Genomic DNA, 27565 nt, shown 5'->3' on the forward strand with positions numbered 1-27565 from the left:
CCCTCAATTGCCTAACTTTTAGCTCATCTGTTGAAAACTGATGGTGTATATATAAAATAAAAGTAAACAATTTTAGGCTAGAAAATGTAGGACTTGATTCTGGGGACTTCATTGAAGACTGCAGGAGAAAAAAGAGACCTTTCTTACCCTGAAAGAATGAAGACCAGCACATGAGCTGAACATGTGCACAAACATCCAGTTTCTTGTAATCAAAAAAAAAAAAAAAAAAAAAAGTGCAAAAAAAAATTAGAAGCAGAAAATAGAGAACTCCATTAACCTCACTGTGTGTGGTTAACACTCCCTATTAGCATATGGGGAATTTGTTAGAAAACACTCTTAGAGCTTCCTCTGACCGCATATCCTTCCAGGTACTAAAGGCTGAGACTTACACAGCTCATAAAACACACGAACAGATTTGCATCATCTATGAAAATACTGCAGCCTTAAATATTATGAAATGGTAGAACTGACTGTAAATCCTCTTGAAAGTGTTTGTTTTCCTGTATCGCAATAAGCACAAACCCCATGTAGAATGTGTAATGCCAAAAACAGACTTGTGCTGCTAAAGATTCAGAGAAAGATCTTGCACGTGCCGCTTGACACTGCAAAGTCTCCTTACAATAAATGTGACTAGTTTTCCAACCCATGTTTCCTGGGTCTTTCCCTGCGAGCATCAACCTGTGAGTCATGGATGCTTAGATGAAGACAGGAGGAGACACCCTGATAATACAAGACTTGAGACTCTGCTGCCCAAATTGCAAAAGACAAAACTCCCTTGCAGAAGGGGCACTACATTTCATTACCGTGTCCACTCTTGGCTTTTCTTACAATGCCATATCCTCATATTTTTCTTCCAATTAGAAATTCATAAGGGAAATCTGTGTACAGAAAGGTATAATGAGGGGCACACTTTAGATCCTTTTTCCCAAGAGGACAGAGTGATCAGCCCCTGAGATCTTTTTTTTTTTTTTTTTTTTTAAACAGTCTGGCTGGCATTTTGGTGCCAGCACCAACTGCTGGTTAAATCATCTAATCAGCCAGGAGGAGGCCTTTTGTTCTCTTGCCTTTGTGACTACATTTTTTTTAACATTTAAAGTTGCCAATAATTCCAAATGCAGTCTTATCACTTCTCTCTGATTTGTTTCCATGTGAACATAAAACTATTGTATCTAGATTAAATTGTAAGAGGATGCATAAATGACCCACTGTGGTAAGACTTACAAATAACAGATATGTCCTTACAATGGTTTGAAAAGGAAATTTTTTTATATCAAGCCACAACAGGAAAAAATGCATCTCCACACTCTTTTATTACCTATATTCATCATCAACAACAATAGCAATGATTTATTGACTATCCACCAGCACCACTACAGGAATTCTGGGAGTTTGAAGTAGTAAAGCTAGGCCTATGTAGTTTATCAATTCAGAACAAGGTCAGACATTTGCGTACAGACACAAAAAGGCTTTTCTGCCTCTACCCATTTATGAGTTAAATTTCTTTTCTTTTTTTTTTTTAAGTAAAGATAGGAAAGAGGTTAAAATGCAAAGCTGCTTTTATCCACATATAACTTTTTGACTTACAATAGGTCAAGCATCAGTGTTCAGGTTTACAGCCAGATGCAGTTATGAAGCAGGTATGGGTGTCTGTAAGAAAAAAAAATAAGTTATTTGATGAATCTCAAATAATACAAAATTTTTCATTGAGAGTATAAGAACTCATGATACCTAAATCAATATAAGAATCTCTCCATTTCTCCTCTTCTTGACCCTCTTTCAGGTTCTATTTTGGGCATTCTATTTTTAGATTTCTGCAGGTAATATGCAGAGAGGTATTGCTGAGGTAATATGATGTGCAAATCTCCATTAATTGGCAGAATACTGAAAATCAATTATTTCTTCCTTGAAAATAAAGGAAATTTGTCTAAGCAAAACTGCAGGAACTTCTGTAAGGCTATCTACTCCTAATCTCTTACTGAGATTTGAAGTATATAAATACAAATATTCATGTTAAGATGTTAATCAAAATGAAAAAGTCCCTATAAGAAATGTAGGGAGTGTGGCACCTGGGTGGCTCAGTCAGTTAAGCATCTGACTTTGGCTCTGGTCATGATCTCACTGTTTGTGAGTTTGAGTCCTACATCAGGTGAGCTGGAACCCCACTTTAGGTGAGCCCCACTTCTCTCTCTCTCTCCCTCTCTCTCTTTCTCTCTGCCCCTCAGTCACTTGCACCCTCTCTCTCTCAAAAAAAAAAAAAGAAAGAAAAAAATTTAGGAAAAATGAAATGCTATTGAAATACATAAAAATAAAATCTATTGAATTTCATCAATCATAAGAACTTGAATTCTCTATGAAAAATTCATATTTACAGTGAGTCAAAGTATAGAAATTGTGTCCAGATAATCCTTAAGAGACATCCCATTCCTGTTTATATGATGAAAATATCTTGTATCCTTTAATGAAAATCATCTCTATATTGCCTTACTAAGTAGTTTACATATAGCCTATACATAGTCCCCAAAGATTTAATAGTTACTGTACAAATACAGTAAAAAAAAAATCATGTTGGGGGTGCCTGGGTGGCTCAGTCGGTTAAGCTTGATTTTGGCTCAGGTCATGATCTCACAGTTGGTGAGTTGGAGCCCCGCATTGGGCTCTGCACTAATGGCATTGAGCCTGCTTGGGATTCTTTCTCTCCCCCTCACTGTCCCTCCTTCTCTTTCTCTCAAAAATAAATAAATAAACTTAATTTTTTTTTCATGCTATCTCTGCTATTAGTACAGACATTATTATATTTGGGAGAGAAAAGTCTTTGCATTATGCATGCAGTTTTCGAAAATGGGTACAAAACTAGTATTAGGAGCCAGGTCTCAACAGAGACATGCAATATTTCCAACACCCATATCTCTGTATTTTCTGGCCCTTTTAAAGAACTGACATTTTCAGAATGCCCACAGAATAAAGAGAAGAAGTCAGACTGAGAGAGGGCCATTACGCATCGCTGGCTGCTTGGAAAACCAACAGCTCCCTCAGTTTATCACCAGGATTAGGGCGTTAATGAAGAGCCTTCTGTGTGAATCTTCCTTGTGTTCAACACCCCTATTTGACCACTTCTATCTGTGTCTCTGGCTACATTCATCACAGTCACTGTTTTGTCTTATTAGAGCCATTTGAAATAACCAAACTCTGAGTAACCCCTACTAATTATTTGTGACTTTGGAAGATACAACCACTCTGAAGAGGTTCTCATTCTACCTTTTAGCCTTAGCATTTTTCCCAGCAAAGAACAAACCTTATCTCTTTAATAGAATTTGTGTACATTTAGATGAATAATGCCTTCAAGGAAGAGTTACACAACATAGGCTGTCTGAGACTGAAGACAGAGTCACAGAAATCCCTCAAGGTACAAAGTTTCCCCCTCGATCTGATGGCTTGTCACCACTTTTATTTGCATATATGTATGTTTATTTTCTAATAAACATTTTCATTTAGAGGTGGGCTTAAATGGAAAGTTGAATAGGTGCATGGAGGTCTCCAATAAGTTAAAGCATACATATGAAAAGATTATTTTAAATTGTATTTAATGTAGCAGAATTATTGAAGTTACTTTGTAGAATATATTTCAACACCGTATTTCTATCTCATTATTGATAATGCTCTTAGATGTTAGGATATTGAACAATTCCCTTGAGTTAATACAGAATTCTCAACACATCCAAAAGTCTATCTTGCCTTTGAAGCATGAGTTGGGGGATCTTCCATGTATAAGCTTAAGGTTATAAGAGCTGTTCAATTACTCCCTCCACATCCCTCTCTGAAAACACACATAAGCAGACAGCTCTAGCCAAGAGGCAGAGTAATTATCTGTAGACCCCACTATCAAAATGGAGGTATTTGCATTCAAGTAATCTAATAACCATTACTCATAATGAAGATGAACTGAAGACTTACTCTGTGCCAAGCACTACACCACAAGCCTTATGTGAATTATTTTATTTAATACCCAAAACAATTTGATAAACTACCTACGATTTGAGGTTTAGAGAGTTTTTAGAGGCTTAGAGAGAACTGCCAAAATCACACAACCAGAAAAGAGTGGGCTACAATTCAAGCTCATACTGTTTTACCCTGAGCCCAATGCTCCCGTTATCCCACTTACAGCATTTGGATCAATCTCATATAAACCCTTAGAGCATCCTTACTTTTTTTTGTTTTTATGTAATTTCTATACCCAATGTGGGGCTCAATCTCATGACCCCAAGATCAAGAGTCACATGCTCTACTGGCTGAGTCAGCCAGTTGCTCCCCTTGGAGCATCTTTAAATCATTTCAGAGCCACGTCTCTAATTCAGGTATCAACTTACTTCCTCCAACACTTACCAAACATGGTAAGAAGGCATCTAGAACTAAACCAACAATCAAAATCAGAAGTAATAAGAAAATTTAGAGATAATAAGGCACAAGTTGGAAGAATGGGAAAAAAGGGGACTTCTTCTTCAAAGTAGCCATATGGCCTACCCATTGAGAGATGTATATATCCAGTTGCATATATTCTCAGAGATAATCTCTATAATAGTTAAAACAAATGAATTATGTCTAATGTATCAACATGGAAAAAAATCTGAAAAATCTAGTTTGAAGATATCAAGTTGGATATTGTTATTTACTGAATAATATCAAAATCTTAATTTTTAAACCCATGAAATAATATTATGTATTGATATGGATACACACACATAAACAAAATGCATAAAACATTGATGGGAAAAAAAATATCTAAGAATGCTAACTTCTGGGAGAATTAGAGAGTTATGGGCTAGGAAGAAGTGAGTAGAGGACCTTGACTATTTCTGTAATGTTGTATTTATTTAAAAATATCTGAAGTAAAGATGGCAAAATGTTCACATTCATTAAATGTAGGAGGTGGCTACATGGTATTTGTTGTGTTCGTTTCTATAAATTCCTAAATGTTTGAAATAGTTTATCATTTTTTTTTTTTAAAAGGGAAGATGAGAGGATATAGTGTCTTAGTGGGGGAGCTATATGTAAATAGAATGTTTGAAACTTGAATTATAGCTGGTTGCAGATGTAGGGCCTTTGCTGGGCTGGAGAGGAGACTTAGATAACATCCAAGTTAGGGAGAATAAGAAGATCCCACCACCCTTCATCCTTTTTACAGACACAAACTATTGGCATAAACTGGATTACCAGACTTGGGATCCTCTTGGGAAAATAATTAAATCATGACCACAATTAGGTTTTACAACTATGTCTGATTCACGGGGGAACCTCAAATAAAGTAAGATAGAATGAGACACAACAGAAAATTTACCAAAGGGAGCAAGGTGTCTGCTGCAGTAAATTCAGCAAACGGACCTAAGGGTTGGAGGGTAGCGAATTCAACAGCTGCTGGCAGAACCCTGGGGGATTCAGGCATTCCTGCACCATGTTCACGCCCCGCACATCATGAATTATTAACAGCTCACAACTTAGAAACTTTGCGGCACAAGACTTCCCACCGCTCCCACACCTGATGAAAGAAACACTTTATTTTTCATTCTCGAGAACAAAATTGGCCAAGATATTAGCAGGGATCCCAAATGAGAAGGTGTTGGTGGCAGCAAAGTCCCTGCTTACCAGGCTCAAAGGCAGCTGCAACATCAGCTAGTTGGAACTAGATTAGTTCCAGGTGGAAGTTCCGGCTGTAGCAGAAGCAGTTCAGTTCAACTCAGAAGAAAACACTGTGTATCTAACTCACTGTGCTTAACCAAGCCCGTTCTAGAACGCTTCGTCCTCACTGTAATGAGCAGCGAGGAAGTATTCTTTTCCTCACTTCGCAGAAGCACCATTGGCTGAGGTGCCGGAGACCAGAGCCGCACCAAGGCAGCGACGGCAGTGTGGTGGCATGCTGGCAGCAATGAGGCCGCAGCACCCAGCCTTTCACTGGGCTCTGCAGCCGGACTGCAGTGGCGACAGCACAGTGCCACTTTTGCAGCTGTGGCGGCCCAGCTTGGGAAGCCCTAGGCTAGCCCGGACTCTGTGCGGACAAGTGAAAAGCATCTTGTGGGCGAATTTCCACAAGTCCCTGGAGGAGGAGAATTCCACAGGAACCCTAATGCGTAGGTGGGGCGGAGGGGTGCAGGACGATCGAGATGTGAATGCTTTTGTGCTCCCAGGGTGGGAAATGCTGAGATGTCCAAGGCACCGTAACTGGCTGCTGCAAAGGACAGCATGTTGATGAAACACTGTGCTTCAGACCAAAAGCCCACAATAAAATAAAACCCAAGTCTGAATTAGATGATTTGGCCTAATGTTTCTGCATCCCTCTAAGGCATGGAATCTTCTAAGATGATTTTGGTTAAAAAAAGAAGGAACGGGAAGGGGAAGGAGAGGGAGAGGGAGAAAAAAACTGCAAGTGATCAAATGTATCCACTTATGAATATGTCCTGGTGACAATCTCTTCAATTACACACAGTGAGAAACAGGTAATACTGGAGCCTGTTTGAAATGGAACTTTTTGTAAAGGCTGGAATTTAGTCTGAAACCTGAGGTAGGAGATGAGAGGGGACAGCATCCCTGCAGCAGGAGCAACTAAGTGTATTAAATCCAGGTGAAAAGAGCAATAATCGTGACCGCACAGACAAACGTAAATCTAAAAATGCCCCGTAAGTCACCCCCCAAACACTCATAAGCCCACAGCACAAGATGTCTGCAATGTATAAAGCATTCGGATATATGAGGAAGAAACAATAATCAAAGTGAGAAAGACAGGGGTGGGGGAGACACCTGAGACCGTTCTGATGCGATGCTGAGAACTGTCCAGCAACCGTATGGCCTCTCAGAAAGGGAAGATGGTCATTCTCCTATGTGTGCTCTATGCTGAGATGCATTTTAGCCAGTTGGTTTATTGAAAGTGTAGGTACACCTACTCACCCAGCACTTTGCCCATATCAGGAATCATGCTGTCTTCCCTGAGAGATCCCCCTCTGGCTAACTGGTCCCATCTGTTGATGATTGAGAGAGCAGCAAAGGGAGAGTGCAAGCTGACCCCAGTGGGCCCAGCCTCCCCAAAAGGGCATATGGGACACACGTGGGCTGTGTCTACCTTCCTGAGTCTTGCACAGGTATAAACACACAGGCGTCACAGAGAAGGATCACATGGGGGCCAGGAGAGACGCAAGCATGCTGCGTCCTGCTGTCAAGGTAACAACTACCTTCGATTCCTGGCAACAGGATCCTTCCGGACCTGCTGTCAGAGAAACTAAGGGATTAGCCAGACTTCTCCCACTGGGAAGGTCACCGCCATCCTGAGGGCCGATCAATACATTAATCCTCCCAGAGAGGGTCGATGTTGGCATCACAGAGGCAGAAGAGCCGATGGTCAGCATTTATATGTTATGAAGGACACAGCCCCACAGTTCTCACACCTTACACCTTCTCACTGACTCCACTGCAGACTTAGAGGGCCCACAGAGGAGTCTGCCTCCAGAAAGCACCACATGATGTCTCATCAGCCTTCCCTCTGTGGAATACGATCCATATGCAAATTGAAGAAGTCCCTTTTTGGTGAAATTTGAATCCTATCATCTTAGGACTTGACGGTTCAGTGATAATTGGAGATCATTCTGACTAGGGATTTTTCAAAGAAATAGCATACCTGAAATTCAAAGCACAAAGAGACATATCCCTTTCCTTTATTATAGGTATCCTACCACATTGCTTGTGTCTCATGTTTCCCCTGTCTCAACCAAATAAGAGGCTTGCAGTGGAAATGCCTAGACTTTTAACACATCAAATGCCCCCTCTCTTCCCCAGGAGGATCTTGTAAGCAACAATGATCACAATTCTCTCAGCTACCAAACAACAAACACTGTTTTCCTGCTTTTCTGGTTCCCTAAGATGACTGCCAAGCCCTCTGAGACTCTCACCCTTGCCATAGGGATACCCTGAAGTTGTTGAAAAATAAACATTATGTCACAATTCCACCAAAGCAGGGAATAACTTTTCATGATTTCAGTTTTAAAGTGTAATATAATCAGGGCACCTGGGTGGCTCAGTCGGCTGGTTAAGCGTCCGACTTTGGCTCAGGTCATGATCCCACTGTTCGTGAGTTTGAGCCCCGCGTCGGGCTCTGTGCTGACAGTTCAGGGCCTGGACCCTGTTTCGGATTCTGTGTCTCCTTCTCTCTCTGCCCCTCCCCCGCTCTGTCCCCCTCTCTCTCAAGAATAAATAAGCATTAAAAAAATAAAAAATAATTTTAAAAAATGTAATACAATCCTAAAGCAGCAATGCTTTCTTCTTCCAGTGTTCCCGAGGTTTTCACGAAAATATCCCTTTGAGATTTTTCTTGCAGGCTCTCCCTAGCATTCAGACAAGGATCCGTGGGAACTGGACAGAGCATGAGCTGAATGAAGAATGCCTTGATATGCCCCCAAATTACCCCTCCCCACAACACAAGGCTGCCTGTAGCTCTTATCCCTTTAGGATGAGTCACTGCTGAGCAGGCTGCTCAGGTTGCCATGTAGGTGGGCTCGTAGAGGCCCTGTGAATTCAGGAGATCCTGAGACAAAGACCTCCCAGAATGGCCAAACCTGGGACAAACACAGTTAGGGTGCAAGTCGAGATCCCCCTACATTATTTCCAAACATGGACATCGTTCCATCAAGAAAAATGACACTTCCTCACAAGGGAAGACAAAGCTATCATTAAACAAGGGAGAAGGCATTTAATTAGGCAAGAGCAAAGATCTTGCACATGTCCGTATTTATACACCTGAGAAAGGACTAGAGTGTACTGAGGAAAACCAGAGTCAGAGAGTTCATAGTTTGAAAAACTCTTCCCTTAGGTGACCTCTCTACTAAGAATCAAGGCTTTTCTATAGTCAGATACACAGCATCAACAAGATGTATGACCTTCATTCACCCCTTTTAACCACAGTTTCCCCAACTGTGAATATCAAAGGGATATAAACTTTTTGAGAATCTGATAAAAGCTATAGATCTCCACTCCCCCACCAAAAAAATAAACACAAATGCATCCAAATACAATTTTGCATGTAATTTGGAAAGGAGAAATTCACAAACCTTAAAATCCAGGTTAAGCGCCCCTGAACTAGATGGTTTCTGAGATTTCTTCCAACTCTACCATGAGTTTACAGAAGCCCTGGTTAGACTTGACAAATTTAACACTCTCGTTTTTCTTTACTGCCTCCTAAAAACTCACACACAAAAGACAACAGAAAAATAATAGGAAATGAAGAGATGGTAACAGAATAACTGGCGGTAGAAAGCACCCAGACAAGTGAAACTGATTTGGCTGAGCAGAGATTTAAGTAGCGCCCAGAATTCATTCAGCTGCCCACCCAGAACACTGCAAAATTGAAGGCTCTGGCACCTGTGAAAGGAAACGTGAGCAGTGAAGTCAATCAAGTTTTACTCTTTTACGCAGGCTCTACCAAAGCCCAGTAACGAATTTTGCATTCTTTTTTTTTTTAAAGGAGAGTCCCTAAATTTTACAAGTTTATGCCCCACTGATCTTGTATTTGTCCCTCAGTGTGGCTGAAACAGAAAGATTAACTGAGTCTTTATTAGAAAGTTAGAGCCCAATGCCCTTCCCCAACCCATATAATCAGGGAACTCCTTGACTGAAGACAGATTTACTAACTTGAGATATTGAAAGAGTGTGTCTCAGCTATTGTCAGGGATGAGGGTCAGTTTGAAATAGAGGGAATTAAATGAAAATCTACATGCTGAATTGTGGAACCCAGGACCCCTCCCTCCATTCAGCTTCCAGATGCTGACAGTTAGTTGTCTCTGCGAGAGGTTGGAGGATTCTCTGAAAAAACTACAGCAGGTGGCATTCCTGAGCTCCCTAAAAGAAGAGCTGGGTCACTGTCCAATTATTGTATGCTAAAACCAACCAGAATACAAGCCTGCGAGCTTCTCATCATCTTATCTATAACTCTCTTCTAAATATGAGTGGACAGGGATGCCTGGGTGGCTCAGTCGGTTAAGCGTCTGACTTCGGATCAGGTCATGATCTTACGGCTTGTGAGTTCAAGCCCCACGTTAGGCTCTGTGCTAACAGCCCAGAGCCTGAAGCCTGCCTGGGATTCCACGTCTCCCTCTCTTTCTGCCCCTCCCCCACTTGTGCTGTCTCTCTCTCTCTCTCTCTCTCTCTCTCTCTCTGTATATAGATACAGATATAGATGATATAGATATAGATATATAGATAGCACAGAGCCCAATGCGGGGCTTGAACCCACGAACCGTAAGACCATGCCCTGAGCAGAAGTTGGACTCTTAACCGACTGAGCCACCCAGGCGCCCCTAGTTTCTCTAGTTTCTTATAGAATCTTATCTTTTCTTACCAAGATTTTCCAAATAATGGGATGAAAAGAAGTCCTAGTCTATCTGAACATGCATTTTCCTGAGACTTATACTTGGTTAACATAAATATGCTTGTACCGATTTTTCTAAATAATGTATATTTAGTCATTAACCATATTTGCAGGATAGTAATTCTTTTGTCTGTTATTGTATAGAAAACTCTTAATTATCTATTTTTTTTTTTTGGAAGACACCAAGGGAATGCAGTATGAGAAAAAAATAAGAGAAGGATGATCCTTAGCAAATCTTGCTTTCAAATTCTTAGGCATCATTAAGCCGAACAGAAAATAACAAAACCATCTGCTACAAAGCCCATTTTTTTTCTTATTTACTTTTCCCCCCCTATAACCAAACTTTCCCAACCAAAACATTGATCCTCTTTAACTCAAGGAAAGTATAAAAACAAACACAAGCAAAACAGTTCCAGCAAGTAGCTTGCTCATTAGGGCGGATAATGAAAAGTTGAGTATATATCTTATTTTTTTTTTTTAACGTTTATTCATTTTTTGGAGACAGAGAGAGACAGAGCACCAGCAGGGGAGGTGCACAGAATCCGAAGCAGGCTCCAGGCTCTGAGCTGTCAGCAGAGAGCCCGACACAGGACTTGAACTCACAATCTGCAAGATCATGACCTGAGCTGAAGTCAGCACTTAACCAAGTGAGCCACCCAGGCACCCCAAGTATGTATCTTATTTTGATCCTTATCTTTGTCTAGCTAACAGAGTATGAGGAGTAGAAAAAGATAGAAACCAAAATTAAAAGTATATACCCTGAAAAGTCCAGGACCGATTTTCATTAACCAACTTCATACAGAACTTTCACCATACGCTGTTATATTTAATTTTTTTAAGTTCACTCTTATAAAACATTTTATAAAAATAAATAACTACTGGGGCACCTGGCTGGCTCAGTTGGTGAAGCATGCAACTCTTGATCTCAGGGTTGTGAGTTTGAGCCCCACACTGGGTGTAGAGATTACTTAAAAATAAAATCTTTAAAATCAATAAATATAAATATAAATAACTACTAATGCTAAATGACAAACGCATTCTTATGTGCCACAGAAGAGTTAAGTATATTACAGGGGGGAAAAAAAACCTATACGTTGAAGTGCCAAGGAGAAAAGCAGATTCTTTTATCCATTCAAACAATATTTATCAGGCATCTGCTCCATTTTCTAGATGCTATTCTAAGCACTGAGAACACTGCGGCAAACACAACAAGCCCCTGCCCTCCTGGAGTTTACATTCTAGTGAAAGAAGATAGACTATAAACAAATATATAATTTGACAGGTGGGATAGAAACAATTAGCAAACATGAAGCCAGTAAAAGGGAATAGTGGGAAACAGGAAGGGGATGCTAGTAGATACGTTAGTCAGATGATGTCTGCTTAATATGATGATTTTTGTTTTTTAGTTTATTTATTTTAGAGAGGGAGTGCACAGGGGAGGGGCAGAGATAGGGAGAAAGAATCGGAAGGCGGCTCTGCGGTGTCAGTGGGAAGCCCGTCACAGAGCTCACACTCACAAACCACAGGATCATGACCTGAGCCAAAACCAAGAGCCCTCTGCTCAACTGACTGAGCCACCCAGGCACCTCTAATATGATGATATTTGAGCACAGACCTGAAGAACTGCTGGAGACAGCCTATATGAATAGATCCGGGGGACAAGTACCCTAAGCAAAGGCGATCAGCAAGGGCAAGGTCTCTGGGATAAGAGTGTACTTGACCGATTCAAGGAACAGCTGAGGCCAGTCAGCTGCAAAGTGAGCAAGGAGGAAGGTAGTAAGAAGTGAAGTTGGAGATCACGAAGTACCTTATGGAGCACAGTGGTCTTTTTTCCTGTCTCTGATTGAAATGAGAGACAGAAGATGAGATTTCCCTTCCTCTACCCCACTGAAAAAGTCAGTCCTTTATTTCTAACTGGGATCAAGTGGAAGGAAGGAAAGGAATACATTACAGGAACCACAATGCCAAGGAAGGAACAGACTAGTCCTGATGAACAACAGACTGCTTTGAAACCTACTTCAAGATCATAACATGTGGCTCCTGCAATTTTTTATCTGAAAACATTGTTAATAGCAGGGTGACATTCATGATTTCCTTCAGTCTAAATTCAGTAACCTTCTATTTTCCCATCAGGTGAAATAGAAACACTAGTCTAAATTCAGCCTAATCATGGTGCTAATAATAGCACACACGTGAAAAGCATCTCTGAGCTACAGATGCCCAATTTTTGCTTCTGAATTGAGCCTTGTTACATGTCCTCCAGGTTCAGGTTAATCCCCATCCCACTGTGAGCAAATTTTAAGGAAAGGCACTGACACTATCTGAGATCTGGAACTCAGAACAACTACCAAGCACGAGCCAGGCAAATGTGCCAGTATGTAGTAACCTCATCATTCACTAGAAAAATTTGCTGTATTTTTAGCAATCACTTCTGAGAAACTCATTTTCCCACATTGAGGCTACTAGAACAATTTTCCCACAGAACTTGCACAAAATTTTACCAGCTAGTGTATTTTTTTAATTTATTTTTTAATATAATTTATTGTCAAATTGGTTTACATACAACACCCAGTGCTCATCCCAACAAGTCCAGCTAATTTTTTTAAATCTCATAACCTTTTACTTTTCCTCCCTTCCTCCCTCTTTCCCTCCCTCCTTCCCTTCCTTTCTTCCTTCTTTCCTTTTTTTCTTCCTTCCTTTCCTCCTCCCTCCCCTCCTTCCTTCCCTCCCTCTCTCCCTTCCTTCTTTCCTTCCTTCCTTTCTTCCTCTGTCCCTCCCTTCCTCGTAATAATCATTGCATCCTGGCCCTAAACGGTCTCCTTTAGAGATGAAGTTCTCTAACTGCTTTAGTAAAATAAAGACAAAGACCTTTTACCATGCTTAATTTTAATGGTAAATTAGGCACAAAACAACATCTGTTTTGAGCAATATTAAGATTGCACTGTACAGCTCAAGTCTTCTTGGTGAATTCTCTTTCTAGTGAAATACTTTTGTGGTCATTGCCACAAAACAGATGAAGAGTATTTTGTCCTTCAAAATGGATGCCAGTCAAGGAGCTAAATGGGAGTTCCTGCTGCCTTGAGTCTCAGCCTATCCTCTTTAGAGCTACTACCACCAGGTCCCTATCTTCCCAGACTCACTGGGATATGAAGACTCTCATTTACTGTTCACAATTATTGAGAAAAAAACAATGTAACAGAAATTTAAAATGGGATGATGTCACAAAACATTTTTAAATTCCATCTAGTTCTCTTAGCCTCAGCAATCAGACAACAAAATGAAATAAAAGGCATCCAAATTGGCAAAGAAGTCAAACTTTCATTTTGCAGATGTCATGATACTCTACATGGAAAACCCAAAAGACTCCACCAAAAACTGCTAGAACTGATACATGAATTTAGCAAAGTCACAGGATAGAAAATCAATGCACAATAATCGGTTGCATTTCTATACACCAATAATGAAGCAACAAAAAGAAATATCAAGGAATTAATCCCATTTACAATCGTACCAAGAACCATAAAATACCTAGGAATAAACCTAACCACAGAGGTAAAAGATCTGTACACTGAAAATTATAGAAAACTTCTGAAAAAAATTGAAGAAAACACACAGAAATGGGAAAATATTCCATGCTCATGGATTGGAAGAACAAATATTGTAATGTCGATACTACCCAAAGCAATCTACACATTCAATGCAATCCTAATCAAAATAGCACGAGCATTCTTCACAGAGCTAGAACAAACAATCCTAAAATTTGTATGCAACCACAAAAGATCCCAAATAGCCAAAGTAATGTTAAAAAAGAAAACCAAAGCTGGAGATATCGCAATTCCAGACTTCAAGCTTTATTAGAAAGCTGTAATCATCAAGACAGTATGGTAATGGCACAAAGACAGACACAGAGATCTATGGAACAGAATAAAGAACCCAGAAATGGACCTACAAATGTATGGCTAACTAATCTTCAACAAAACAGGAAAGAATATTCAATGGAATAAAGACAGTCTCTTAAGCAAATGGTGCTGGGAAAACTGGACAGCAACATGCAGAAGAATGAAACTAGACCACTTTCTTACACCATACACAAAAATAAATTCAAAATGGATGAAAGACTAAATGTGAGACAGGAAATCATCAAAATCCTACAGGAGAAAACAGGCAGCAACCTCTTTGACCTCAGTTGCAGCAACTTCTTACTTAACATGTTCTCCAAAGGCAAGGGAAACAAGCAAAATGAACTATTGGGACCATGTCAAGATAAAAAGCTTCTGCACAGTAAAGGAAACAATCAATAAAACTAAAATGCAACTGATGGAATGGGAGAAGACATTTGCAAGTGACATATCAGATAAAGGGTTAGTATCCAAAATCTATAAAGAACTTACCAAACTCCACACACGAAAGACAAATAACCCGGTGAAGAAATGGGCAGAAGACATGAATAGACACATTTCCAAAGAAGACATCCAGACGGCCAACAGACACATGAAAAGATGCTCAACATCACTCATCATCAGGGAAATACAAATCAAAACCACACTGAGATACCACCTCACACTGGTCAGAGTGGCTAAAATGAACAACTCAAGAAACAATAGATGTTGGCGAGGATGTGGAGAAAGGGGAACACTCATGCACTCTTGGTGGGAATGCAAACTGATGCAGCCACTCTGGAAAACAGTGTGAAAATTCCTCAAAAAATTAAAAATAGAATTACCCTATGACCCAGCAATAGCACTACTAGGAATTTATCCAAAGGATATAGGGGTGCTGATTCACAGGGGCACACGAACCTCAACGTTTATAGCAGCACTATCAACAACAGCCAAAGTATGAAAAGAGCCTAAATGCCCATCAACTGATGTGTATATAGACATATACACATACACACACACCCATTGAGGGGTAGGGAAAATGAGTGATGGACATTGAGGAGGGCCCTTGTTGGGATCAGCACTGGGTGTTGTATGTAAGTGAATCACAGGAATCTACTCCTGAAGCCAATGCTACACTGTATGTTAGCCAATGACAATAAATTATTAAAACAAAAATCCACCTAGTTCTTCAGGTAATAAATTCTTGTCCTATACTGTCATCTACTTGGAGGCAAGCAAATCTGTCTAATAGCACCTTTCCTGGATTTTCTATCAAGTATTTGTTGAGCATTATTATGTTCCAGGTATTATTCTAGGTGCTGAAGATACAGCAGTGAACCAAAAAAAAAAAAAAAAAAAAAAGGTAAAAATCCCTGCTATTGTTTCCAGTGGAGGGAAACATACATTATAAAATTAAATAAGTGAAATACATAGCTCAGGCAATTGTGTTGTTGGAGAAAAATAAGCCAGAAAAAGAAAATAAGAAGGACTTGGGGAAAAGTAGGTGCAATTTTAAATAGGTGGTCAGGGAAGGCATCACTGAAAAGATTCATTTGAACAAACTGGAAGATACATATAAGATGCCCTTTCAGAAGCATTTTGAGTTCATGTCATTTCTTCTCTAAAGACATATTCTCTGTGGTGGTTTTAAGGAAACATATTTTTGGCACAAAAACAGACACATAGACCAATGGAATAGAATAGAAACCCCAGAACTAGACCCACAAACGTATGGCCAACTCATCTTTGACAAAGCAGGAAAGAACATCCAATGGAAAAAAGACAGTCTCTTTAACAAATGGTGCTGGGAGAACTGGACAGCAACATGCAGAAGATTGAAACTAGACCACTTTCTCACACCATTCACAAAAATAAACTCAAAATGGATAAAGGACTTGAATGTGAGACAGGAAACCATCAAAACCCTAGAGGAGAAAGCAGGAAAAGACCTCTCTGACCTCAGCCATAGCAATTTCTTACTTGACACATACCCAAAGGCAAGGGAATTAAAAGCAAAAATGAACAACTGGGACCTTATGAAGATAAAAAGCTTCTGCACAGCAAAGGAAACAACCAACAAAACTAAAAGGCAACCAATGGAATGGGAAAAGATATTTGCAAATGACATATCGGACAAAGGGCTAGTATCCAAAATCTATAAAGAGCTCACCAAACTCCACACCTGAAAAACAGATAACCTAGTGAAGAAATGGGCAGAAAACATGAATAGACACTTCTCTAAAGAAGACATCCGGATGGCCAACAGGCACATGAAAAGATGCTCAACGTCGCTCCTCATCAGGGAAATACAAATCAAAACCACACTCAGATATCACCTCACGCCAGTCAGAGTGGCCAAAATGAACAAATCAGGAGACTATAGATGCTGGCGAGGATGTGGAGAAACGGGAACCCTCTTGCACTGTTGGTGGGAATGCAAATTGGTGCAGCCACTCTGGAAAACAGTGTGGAGGTTCCTCAAAAAATTAAAAATAGACCTACCCTATGACCCAGCAATAGCACTGCTAGGAATTTACCCAAGGGATACAGGAGTACTGATGCATAGGGGCACTTGTACCCCAATGTTTATAGCAGCACTCTCAACAATAGCCAAATTATGGAAAGAGCCTAAATGTCCATCAACTGATGAATGGATAAAATAATTGTGGTTTATATACACAATGGAGTACTACGTGGCAATGAGAAAGAATGAAATATGGCCCTTTGTAGCAACATGGATGGAACTAGAGAGTGTGATGCTAAATGAAATAAGCCATACAGAGAAAGACAGATACCATATGTTTTCACTCTTATGTGGATCCTGAGAAACTTAACAGAAACCCATGGGGGAGGGGAAGGGAAAAAAAAAAAAAAAAGAGGTTAGAGTGGGAGAAAGCCAAAGCATAAGAGATTCTTAAAAACTGAGAACAAACTGAGGGTTGATGGGGGGTGGGAGGGAGGGGAGGGTGGGTGATGGGTATTGAGGAGGGCATCTTTTGGGATAAGCACTGGGTGTTGTATGGAAACCAGTTTGACAATAAATTTCATATATTGAAAAAAAAAGGAAACATATTTTACAGCCTGTGGATCACTTTACATAAATTCAAATATGCTAGCTCAAAGATGACCACTCTCACCATTATTATCTAACATTGTTCCAGAGGAGATAATAGCCAATGAAACTGGCCATTAGAAATTAGGTATAGGGGCGCCTGGGTGGCTCAGTCGGTTAAGCGGCAGACTTCAGCTCAGGTCACGATCTCACGATCCGTGAGTTCGAGCCCCGCGTCGGGCTCTGTGCTGACAGCTCAGAGCCTGGAGCTCGTTTCAGATTCTGTATCTCCCTCTCTCTCTGCCCCTCCCCTGTTCATGCTCTGTCTCTCTGTCTCAAAAATAAATAAACGTTAAAAAAAAAAAAAAAGAAATTAGGTATAAACATAGCAAATGAGGAGGTAAATATCACAATTTGTAGATTATCTATCAAATGCTTCACTTAAAGGCAGGGCGGTAGGGAACCAATTACAACCAAAAGAGAACTCAGCAGTGTGAACAGTTACAAAATTAATATACAGACTTTAGTTGCCTTCACATGTATTAATACAAACAACAACCAGTCTAAAAATACAAAGGAAGATAAACCCCATTTACAATAAGAAACAAAAGATGGCAAATACTTAGGAATAAATTTGACCAAAAAATGTACAAGAACTATGACGGAAATTTTGAAAAACACCACTAAAAAGTACAAACAACCATGAACACATGAAAATTAGTATCAAACTCATGATTAGGAAGATTCAACATCATGAAGATAGCAATTCTCCTTAACTTAGTTATATAGATTTAACACAATCCCAATGAAAATACCATCAGAATTTTTGTTGGAAAAATAGGTAAGTACATTTAAAGTGCATATGCAAAAAGAAAGAAAGCCAAAAGACTTTAGAAATATTTTTATATCTGAAAATATAAAATTAATAATAAAAGGGGAACAAGTCAACTTTATTTTTCTTTTGAAACTTAAACAAATAAAATAGTGTGGTGCCACTAAATGAGTGACAGGTGAATAAAACATAATGGGAGGTCTAGAATTAGACATAAATATATTAGGGAATTGAGTAAAAAGGTGGCATTGCACATCACTGGGAGAAAAAAATGGATTATTAAGTAAATGATTTTAGAACCACTAGGTTAGTCATCTATAAAAAAATGTATGTCAGGGGCGCCTGGGTGGCGCAGTCGGTTAAGCGTCCGACTTCAGCCAGGTCACGATCTTGCGGTCCGTGAGTTCGAGCCCCGCGTCGGGCTCTGGGCTGATGGCTCAGAGCCTGGAGCCTGTTTCCGATTCTGTGTCTCCCTCTCTCTCTGCCCCTCCCCTGTTCATGCTCTGTCTCTCTCTGTCCCCCCAAAAAATAAATAAACGTTGAAAAAAAAAATTTATAAAAAAAAAAAAAAATGTATGTCATACCCTTTATACTAAAATAAACTTTTGGTACGTAAAAGTTTTAAACTTAAAAAAAAACACTAGAAACAAGAAAGAATTTTGCAAAAGTAGGTAGGGTCTTACTAAGTATAACACAAAACCTGGAAATCATTAAAAACTGATAAATTCAGATACATAAAAATTTAAAATTTCTGCATGGCAAAAACTTTCGCAAAATTAAAAAGCACACACACACAACAGATTTTCAACAAGTATAGAAAGAAACATCCATACATTGCTGATGGAAGTATAAACTGGTACCAACTCTATTGAGAGGAATCTGGTACTCTTAAATTTTTAAGTGTATGTATCTTCGACTCAGAAATTCCTTCTAGGATTGTATCTCATTTGATGCATGTGAGAAAATATATGTCCAAAGGTATTTATGAGGTATTATTTAAAATATCAAAATATTGGAACAATTGGGATATATCTATATAATGGAATTATATGCAACCTTTGAAGAGTGAGCTCCAAGAATGATTTGAAGAATCATTGAGGATGATTTGAAGAACCTTTGAAGAATGATCTGCAAGATCACAATTATCTTCCCTTAGCCCAGGAGCAGAAGCAGAGACCCCAAAACCCAATGGATTAAGTGTGAGACAGAAAAAGTATGGATGTATGCTTCCAGTTGTTTTTTTTTTGTTTGTTTGTTTGTTTGTTTCTGAAGAATAAACATGCCTGAAGCTGAGATCAGGGCAAGTGGAGATGGAGAATAGACTTGGATGGAGTCCAGGACTGGAGGTCCTTTCAAAGTGGGGGTGGGAACTTTTTAGTTCCAGGAACAAAGAAAAGGACGCAGTGATGAGTTATTCTTAGCGTGGACCTCACACTGATCCTTTGCCTATGGACATTAACTATTTTACCAACCTGGATACTCTTAAAACGTCCCTTGAAGAGAAAGTGGGACTTAATGTGGTGACTTTGGACATCCTATGTAGAGATAGATAGCTAAAGGAAAATTCTGTCCCCTGACCAACGTGGAATTGAGTGGAACAATTTGGGAATTTGTTTTTAAGAAGCAATGGATACCCCACAACTGTTAGATATGTCATCCCAAGGAATCTGAACATACTCCCAATTCTCATGATGTCTTCTGGGAAAAGCACTGTTAAAAACAGCTGTCCTGATGAAACTCATTTATAGTGGTGGGAATCAGAATAGTGGTTATCCTTAGGAATAGGTAACATAAGGGAGGGCATATCCGAGAGCCTTTCATAGTACTGAAATGTTCTCTATTTTGATGAATGGTGGTTAGATGAATATATACATACTTTAAAATGTTTGCTTAAAACTTGCAAGCTTACTATATATAAACTGTACCCCAATTTTTAGGGATATCCTTCTATTCGACCACAACCTACGTGGGCCTGGGTTGTCCACATTCCTCTTTCCCATAAAGAATAAAACTAATCTATTCAGCAAAATTTCAATGCCAGACAGTACAAATGCAAAGTCACAAGGAAAACAGAAACACAAATATATTTAGCTGACAGAGAGATCCAAAAAAAGTAAATAGTGACTGTGGCTTCATCAAACATTTACAGAACAGTACGGCCACAACAAAGTAGCTGATAATCAAGATATATGTTAAGATTATATTTGCTTTAGGGCAATTTATTTTCAAATTTGCAATTGGTTTTAAAGTCTTCATTTAAATCTTAACATTTTGTTAAGAGATTACGATAAAATTTCGGTAAACTGTGGGTTTAGAAAACTATAATCTTTTAATGCTTTAAAAAGTACTGTTTAAAATTTTTGAAAAACACTTTCTCAGTTCTGAGATTTTTGCATTTGCATTGCCCTACAGTCCAGGAACAGCTGCCAAACACTCTAGTGGGACTAAGAAAATAAAGTTTAATTCCTTTTCACACTAAATTTTCTTTTCTTTGCATGTATGGAATACTTCTCCACTCTCAGAAGGTGTTGTGATTTGCTTCCTTTAATACTGGGTCTCTGCTTGTTTCAGTCAAAACCAAAACACTCCCCACTACCCTATTCTCATTCCCCTTCTCAAAAGAAGTAAATTTTGGCAGAAGAGTAAAGAGCAAAAGTAAGTCATAGGCCAAGGGTGACCAAAGTCAATGACCTCCAGCGCAAACCCACTAAACTCCCTCCTACCAGAAGCCACAATTTGAGGGGTGTGGGATAAGCAAAGTAACTGCAAAACAAACTGCTACAAAGAAGGAGGCTGCTGTAGGAAGAAGGTGCTCATCAAATTCACCCAACAGCACCATTTTGTCCCATCAGCAGTAGTACCTTCTGTAAGGATCCTATGAATTCTGAGCTCATAGCAATAGGAGGCCAAGAAATAATCAGACATCAAAGAGAAGAACTTGATAATATTAATAGCAATTACTCCCAACTTTACTTATTTTTCTTTTTGAAAAAAAAAAATGACAAGGAAAATACAGAATTTATCCCAGCCCTGCTAAAATACATCTACCTGAAATTGTTTCTATTATTTATGAATCAAAAACTCCTTATCAGTTTTTATATTTTCATCATCTAACCATTTTTGTAAAGACTTTACACCTTTGAATCCTCCAGAATAAGACAGCTGTGTTATCGTGGAAAGGGAATTAAACCTAGATCCAGAATATCTCATTTGAAAACCATGGCTTTGCCACTTAGGAAATATGAAATAGGAGAGAATACCTGACTTCACAAGGCTGTCATAAGGAGAAAAAAGTGTTGTAGCCTGTAACAACCTATACAAATGTAAAGTATGAGACAGGCAGCATTAAGAGGAAAGAAGAGAGGCTTAGATCCAAAGAGATCCTGGTTCGGGGCCCCTGGGTGGCTCAGTCAGTTGAGCGTCGGACTTCGGCTCAGGTCATGATCTCACGGTCTGTGAGTTTGAGCCCTGCATTGGGCTGACAGCTCAGAGCCTGGAGCCTGCTTCGGATTCTGTGTCTCCCTCTCTCTCTGACCCTTCCCCGTTCACGCTCTGTCTCTCTCTGTCTCAAAAATAAATAAACATTAAAAAAGAGAGAGAGATGGGGCGCCTGGGTGGCACAGTCAGTTAAGCGTCCGACTTCAGCCAGGTCAGGATCTCGCGGTCCGTGAGTTCGAGCCACGCGTCGGGCTCTGGGCTGATGGCTCAGAGCCTGGAGCCTGTTTCCGATTCTGTGTCTCCCTCTCTCTCTGCCCCTCCCCCGTTCATGCTCTGTCTCTCTCTGTCCCAAAAAAAATAAATAAATGTTGAAAAAAAAATTTTTTTTTAAAAAAGAGAGAGATATCCTGGTTCAAATTTCAGTAGTATCACTTTGACCACGTAAGTTCTCTGAACTCAATTGCCCCGTCTGGATTGTTACAAGGATTAAATATTAACTTATAGAAAGCCCCAGTCACTTAACAGACATCCAATAAATGACAGCTATTATTTTTAAGCTTTTTTCCCTTTCCTTTAGTCATTTTTCATTTATTTATTCAACAGTTACTGAGTAAAAGGCACTGTACTAGGGTACAATGTTAAGTAAGACATATACAACTCCTATTTTCATGGAGTTGTCCTCTAGCAGTGGGCACAAACAGAAAATTAAAATATAATTTTATGGGGAAAGTATAGGGTCCTAAGGGAAAAGAGACATTTAATCTAGTCTTAGGTTAGTACTGCAGAGGCTTCTCGGAGAAAGTGACACTGCACCAGAAACTGAAAGATGAATACGAATTAACAAATGGAGGAGAAGTGATAAGGGAAATTTTCTAGGCAAAGACATGTACAAAGACCCAGAAGCAAGAGAGATCACATTTGTCAAAAAATACCTCAAAATACCTACCAACACATACCTGGGATTAGAATACAAATACTATCATATAAGTCTTTCCGACCTTTCCTTGTCCACTGACATGTCTTTCAGCCTTTCATCTGATAAACAACCATTTCTCCATTGTAGACCACTGAAGAAAATTTATTTTCATCAACCAAAATCCTATCACAACCGATCACCATTATCAAGTATAAATTCCTGGTTATGTGGTCCAATAATTCACAACATCTATCCTTATTCCAATCTACTGTTACTATAAGCATAGCCTCAAGACTAGATGATGATGAATAAATACCACTCTCCACTCTCAATGAGTTTAACAGTCCAATTAGAAAAATAAAATATAAAATAGATTATGCCATAAAACAATATGTGATTAAATATCAATCACAACTGAACCATAAATGTAATAGCCTTTGGTTGGACAATAAATGTGATAGAAATTTAGACAAGGATAGATCATGATAAAAATCTTACAAATGTCAGTGCAGCTCGGGAGTATTTTTTCACATCATTCAGTGAGGCCTGTGGACTTTTATATACAGACACTGGTAAGTTCATTTGTTTAGTCTTTCAACAAATATTTGAGGGTCTCCTGTTATATGCATACAACAGGTACAAAGGCAAAACAAATGTCCTACTGTACAGATCTGGTATTTTTGTTGGCAGAGGAGGCAATAAACAGAAAAATAAAAACTTTACATGTATATCTTATTCAGTCTTTGAAACAACTTCACCAAATAGGACTTATCATCCTCCTTTCACAAGAGACATGGGATGTCAAATAATTTGTCCAAGATCAGAAAGTCGTGTAGCCAAAATTTTAACGTGTATCTATCAGACTGTCAAACCCACGTCCAATGTGAGCCATTCCACTCCACTGCTGAGACTTCCATTTCCCTGAACCACAGAGATTGCTGTTGGCTTCTGTGGTACATGGTTGGTCCTGAAATGGTGTGTCCAGGATATAGCCAAGTGATTCTCATACTCTCCCTCCCACTGAACTAGGTTGTGAGCTATTTCTTACTCCTGCAGTGTTCTTTCTCCCATCTGCATTGCTTTCAATTGTGATTTTGGTTTCCACATCAATGTGTATATCCGTGGGCTCCATTCTATGCAATTCCCTCCTCTGCATTTAACATCTTCAACAAATTCTCCATTCATTTTCCTCACTCACCCAAAATACCAGATTCCTGGTATTCCTCATTCACCCAAATTCCTCATTCACCCAAAATACTAGATTATAGCACTGTACTCCCCTTCAAAGTTATGGCACTAATGGGCAATGTAGCAACTGTGCTATGTTGGAAGGACTATTGTCTTTGGACTTATACCTATTAACAATAGCTCTACCATGAAGCAGTTAAGTGCCTAGTCCTCTCCTACACTATCTCATTTCATCTTTTCAATAACACTGTAAATTATTAAAAACTGTTCATGTTTTACAGATGAGGAATGAAGGTTCAGAGAGGCTGATTACTTGTTGAAGGCCAAGGTATAGTAAATACACGTCTTCCCATGTGCTTCCTACTATACCATGCTGCCTCCCACCTAAAACTACAGAAGTCAAGGAAATGTGCATTTGAAAGATCTTTTAGGGGCACCTGGGTGGCTCAGTTGGTTAAGCGTCCAACTTCAGCTCAGATCATGATCTCACAGTCTGCGAGTTCAAGCCCCGCATTGGGTTCTGTGCTGACAGCTCAGAGCCTGGAGCCTGCTTCAGATTCGGCGTCTCCCTCTCTCTGCCCCTCCCCTGCTCATACCTCTGTCTCTCTCTCTTTCTCTCAAAAGTAAATAAACATGAAAAAATTAAAAAAAAAAAAAAAAAAAGAAAGATCTTTTATAAGATCCTTTCCAGTGCAGACATCATGTAGGCATCCTTTCTACAGAGCACTTTCCAGTGATCCAGTCTCTTCAATTCCTGGCTTTGTCACATGCAAATTGGGACCACGGTGAGCCTCAGTTTTCTCATCTATAAAAGGGAATGCTACTATTTACCTCACAGAGTTATTGTGATGATTTAATGACAAAGTATGTAAAAGTCCTTTGCAAACAATAAAGCAACTTACAAATAAAATGTTCCTTGAACTTCTTTTACAAGTTAAGCCTGTAAAAAATCTCGTCTTTGAATTTGCCATTGTAAATTGATTCCCCTTTATATACATATACATATATATATACACATGTATATACATACATATATATACACATATACGTATGTGCACATATATACATGTATATATATAATAAGTATAAATTATAAATCAGTGATATATATACATATATACATATATAAATCAGTGATACATATATGTATGTATATGTATCACTGATTTATAATTTCAGATTTAGGGGGTGCCTGGTGGTGGTTCAGTTGATTAAGCGTTGAACTCATGATTTCAGCTCAGGTCATGATCTCTGGTTCTTGAGTTTGAGCCCTGCGACCGGCCGTGTGCTGACAGTGCAGAGCCTGCTTGGGATTCTCTCTCTCCCTCTACCCCTCCCCTGTGCGCGTGCATACTGTCTCTCAAAATAAATAAACTTTAAAAAATAATAATTTCTGGGGCGCCTGGGTGGCGCAGTCGGTTAAGCGTCCGACTTCAGCCAGGTCACGATCTCGCGGTCCGTGAGTTGGAGCCCCGCGTCAGGCTCTGGGCTGATGGCTCAGAGCCTGGAGCCTGTTTCCGATTCTGTGTCTCCCTCTCTCTCTGCCCGTCCCCCGTTCATGCTCTGTCTCTCTCTGTCCCAAAAATAAATAGACGTTGAAAAAAAATAATAATTTCAAATTTAAATAGAGCAATATATCCACAGCTTTTCCTACTAGGCAAACTTGTTTTACATTACCACTAAGACTAACCTTGCAATATAAGTTTTCCTCAAATTCTTTTAGAAATGGAGGAAAATAGTCAACTTTGGAACAGCTATAAGAAAATGAATTTCATCTTAAATGTGCAGTTATATAAATTAAAATGGCCTGCAATAGGCCTAGTTTTCAATCAATTTTCTTATAGTTTTATTAAAAGTTATACATATATTTAAAATGCCAATATAATACAAAACATTCATTAAGCACTTAACATTTCTCAATCCATTTAATAAAATTCTTCAGTTATAGGAAAAGGATAATTTAACAATCAAAGAAAAGTTTAACAGTTAAAGGAAAATTAGTGTAGAAACTATAAAACAATATAGTCCAGAGAAAAACTATAGAAAGTATAGATAAAATAGATTAAATTTTATTACCTATAAAATGCCGACACGTATGCTCATTTAAAACTGATCCATGGGTATTATATTATGTCCCTTTATTCATGTAAATGGAAAATTAGATCTCTCTATTTACCTTCCATTTAGTTAGCTTTCAAATTCATTTTAGTATGTTAATCTTAAAGTCTGTCATTTCCAGGATTGTTTTTGTGCTTCTTTCCTTGGCATTCATATTGTTTCCCTTTCTTTTCCAAGAATTTTATTCTAAAAAGCACATAAAAATGTGTGAGCAAATACATATGTGTGTGTGTACATGCGCAGTATTGGCATCTTTTTCTAAATTAATATTTCTCTTGACAATATAAATCAAATCAGGACAGAAGGTTCATCCCTTCCTCACCCCCCATTAAGGCAAAAAGGTGGAAATAAATGTCTTTTGTACTGCATAAGCCCATCTCATTAAATGAAAACTCTTAGTGTTTTACTTACAGCTAATGTCCTTCAAACTGCTTTGTGGTGATAATGTTTTTTCAGCAATGACGTCTGGAAAATCAAAGAAATTCAGTTTTCTACCTTTTAAGCTTCTTATATCTCTCTGAATGATGCAGTCTCAAGAGTTGCCAAATGAGATGGGCAAAGGCAGCCAAACAGGGCTTCCTAGCCAACCTAAAAATAGCAGGTGGTGGTGGGCAGATATACCATTTCTCTCTTGCTCTTTTTCTTCTTTTCCCTAAAGCTAGGTACCATAAATACGGCTTATTCAATATTAAAACAGTACAAAAAGAACTATATTCTCTCTTGTCCTAATCTCTAAACATGTGGTCAGTTAGGAAAATTTGCACATTTTGCTAAGGAAGATGAGAAAGTCCAGGCAAAGCTATATTCTGTATTTCTTACAGGAAGGTTTCCTTCCATACCCAACTTCCATTTGTTCTGAAAGTAAATCAGACCATAACTTCTGGAATCAAGAATTGCCTTTGCCTGTTGGAGCACTTTGAATAGTAACTATTAACATGTGTACGTTTTATAGTTTAAAAAGTCTTGTCACTGATTTTATGTTATTGGCTCCTTACAACAAGCTTGTGCTTTGGAAAGGTTCTAGCATTACAATTTGAAAAATGAGACAACTGAGGCTCACAGAAGTTGTAGCTTGCCCAAAACTATCCAGATTAAAAAAAAAAAAAAAAGGTAGATCTTCTGTTTTTCGATTCTACTTTTGTGACACACACACACACACACACACACACACACACACACATAAACACACCTCCCTAAAGATTCCAACATAGTGAAATTTAAGGTTTTAACTTGTAAAGTTTCACACATATGTATGTACATATATATATTATAAAATTGATATGTATATCAATTATGGGGAAAAAGTTTTCCTTGGATTAGTGGTCCTTTACAATTCAAAAGTTTAAAAAAACATGAAAATATGAATTTACTAATGATATTAAGCATAAAATGATTTCTTTAAAGAAATTCATTTTTCAACTTATTATCACTCGTGCTTGCTTCAGCAGCACATATACAAAATTATTATCATTTAACAAAAGAAATTAAATAAGGAGTTATGGGCATTTAAGTTTTGTTTGTTGAAGATGGGAGCAAAGAGCCTAGGAGGAAATACTAATGTGCGAGTTGGTTATCTCTCAGTGGTAAGATTACAAAGACTTTTTTCTTCTCCTATTTTCTGCACATTTCAAATTTCATATAAGCAAGAAATTATGGTCGTAATGCATTTTCCTCTTTTCTTTTAAGTTTATTTGAGAGAAGAGTATGTGCAGGGGAGGGGAAGAGAGAGAGAATCCCAAGT

At 38.8% G+C, this 27565-nt stretch overlaps 1 long non-coding RNA gene across 1 annotated transcript; it reads right to left on the reverse strand.

The window, feature by feature from the left end:
• Window positions 1-1291: 1291 nt before the first annotated feature.
• LOC123595891 lies at window positions 1292-27033 on the reverse strand. The gene is made up of 2 exons (XR_006711423.1): window positions 26236-27033; window positions 1292-1647 (listed from the first exon to the last, which is right to left on the reverse strand). It is a non-coding gene; the product is annotated as an uncharacterized LOC123595891 (long non-coding RNA).
• Window positions 27034-27565: the final 532 nt, after the last annotated feature.

This window comes from Leopardus geoffroyi, chromosome B1, assembly GCF_018350155.1.
Source record: "Leopardus geoffroyi isolate Oge1 chromosome B1, O.geoffroyi_Oge1_pat1.0, whole genome shotgun sequence".
NCBI lineage: Eukaryota > Metazoa > Chordata > Mammalia > Carnivora > Felidae > Leopardus > Leopardus geoffroyi.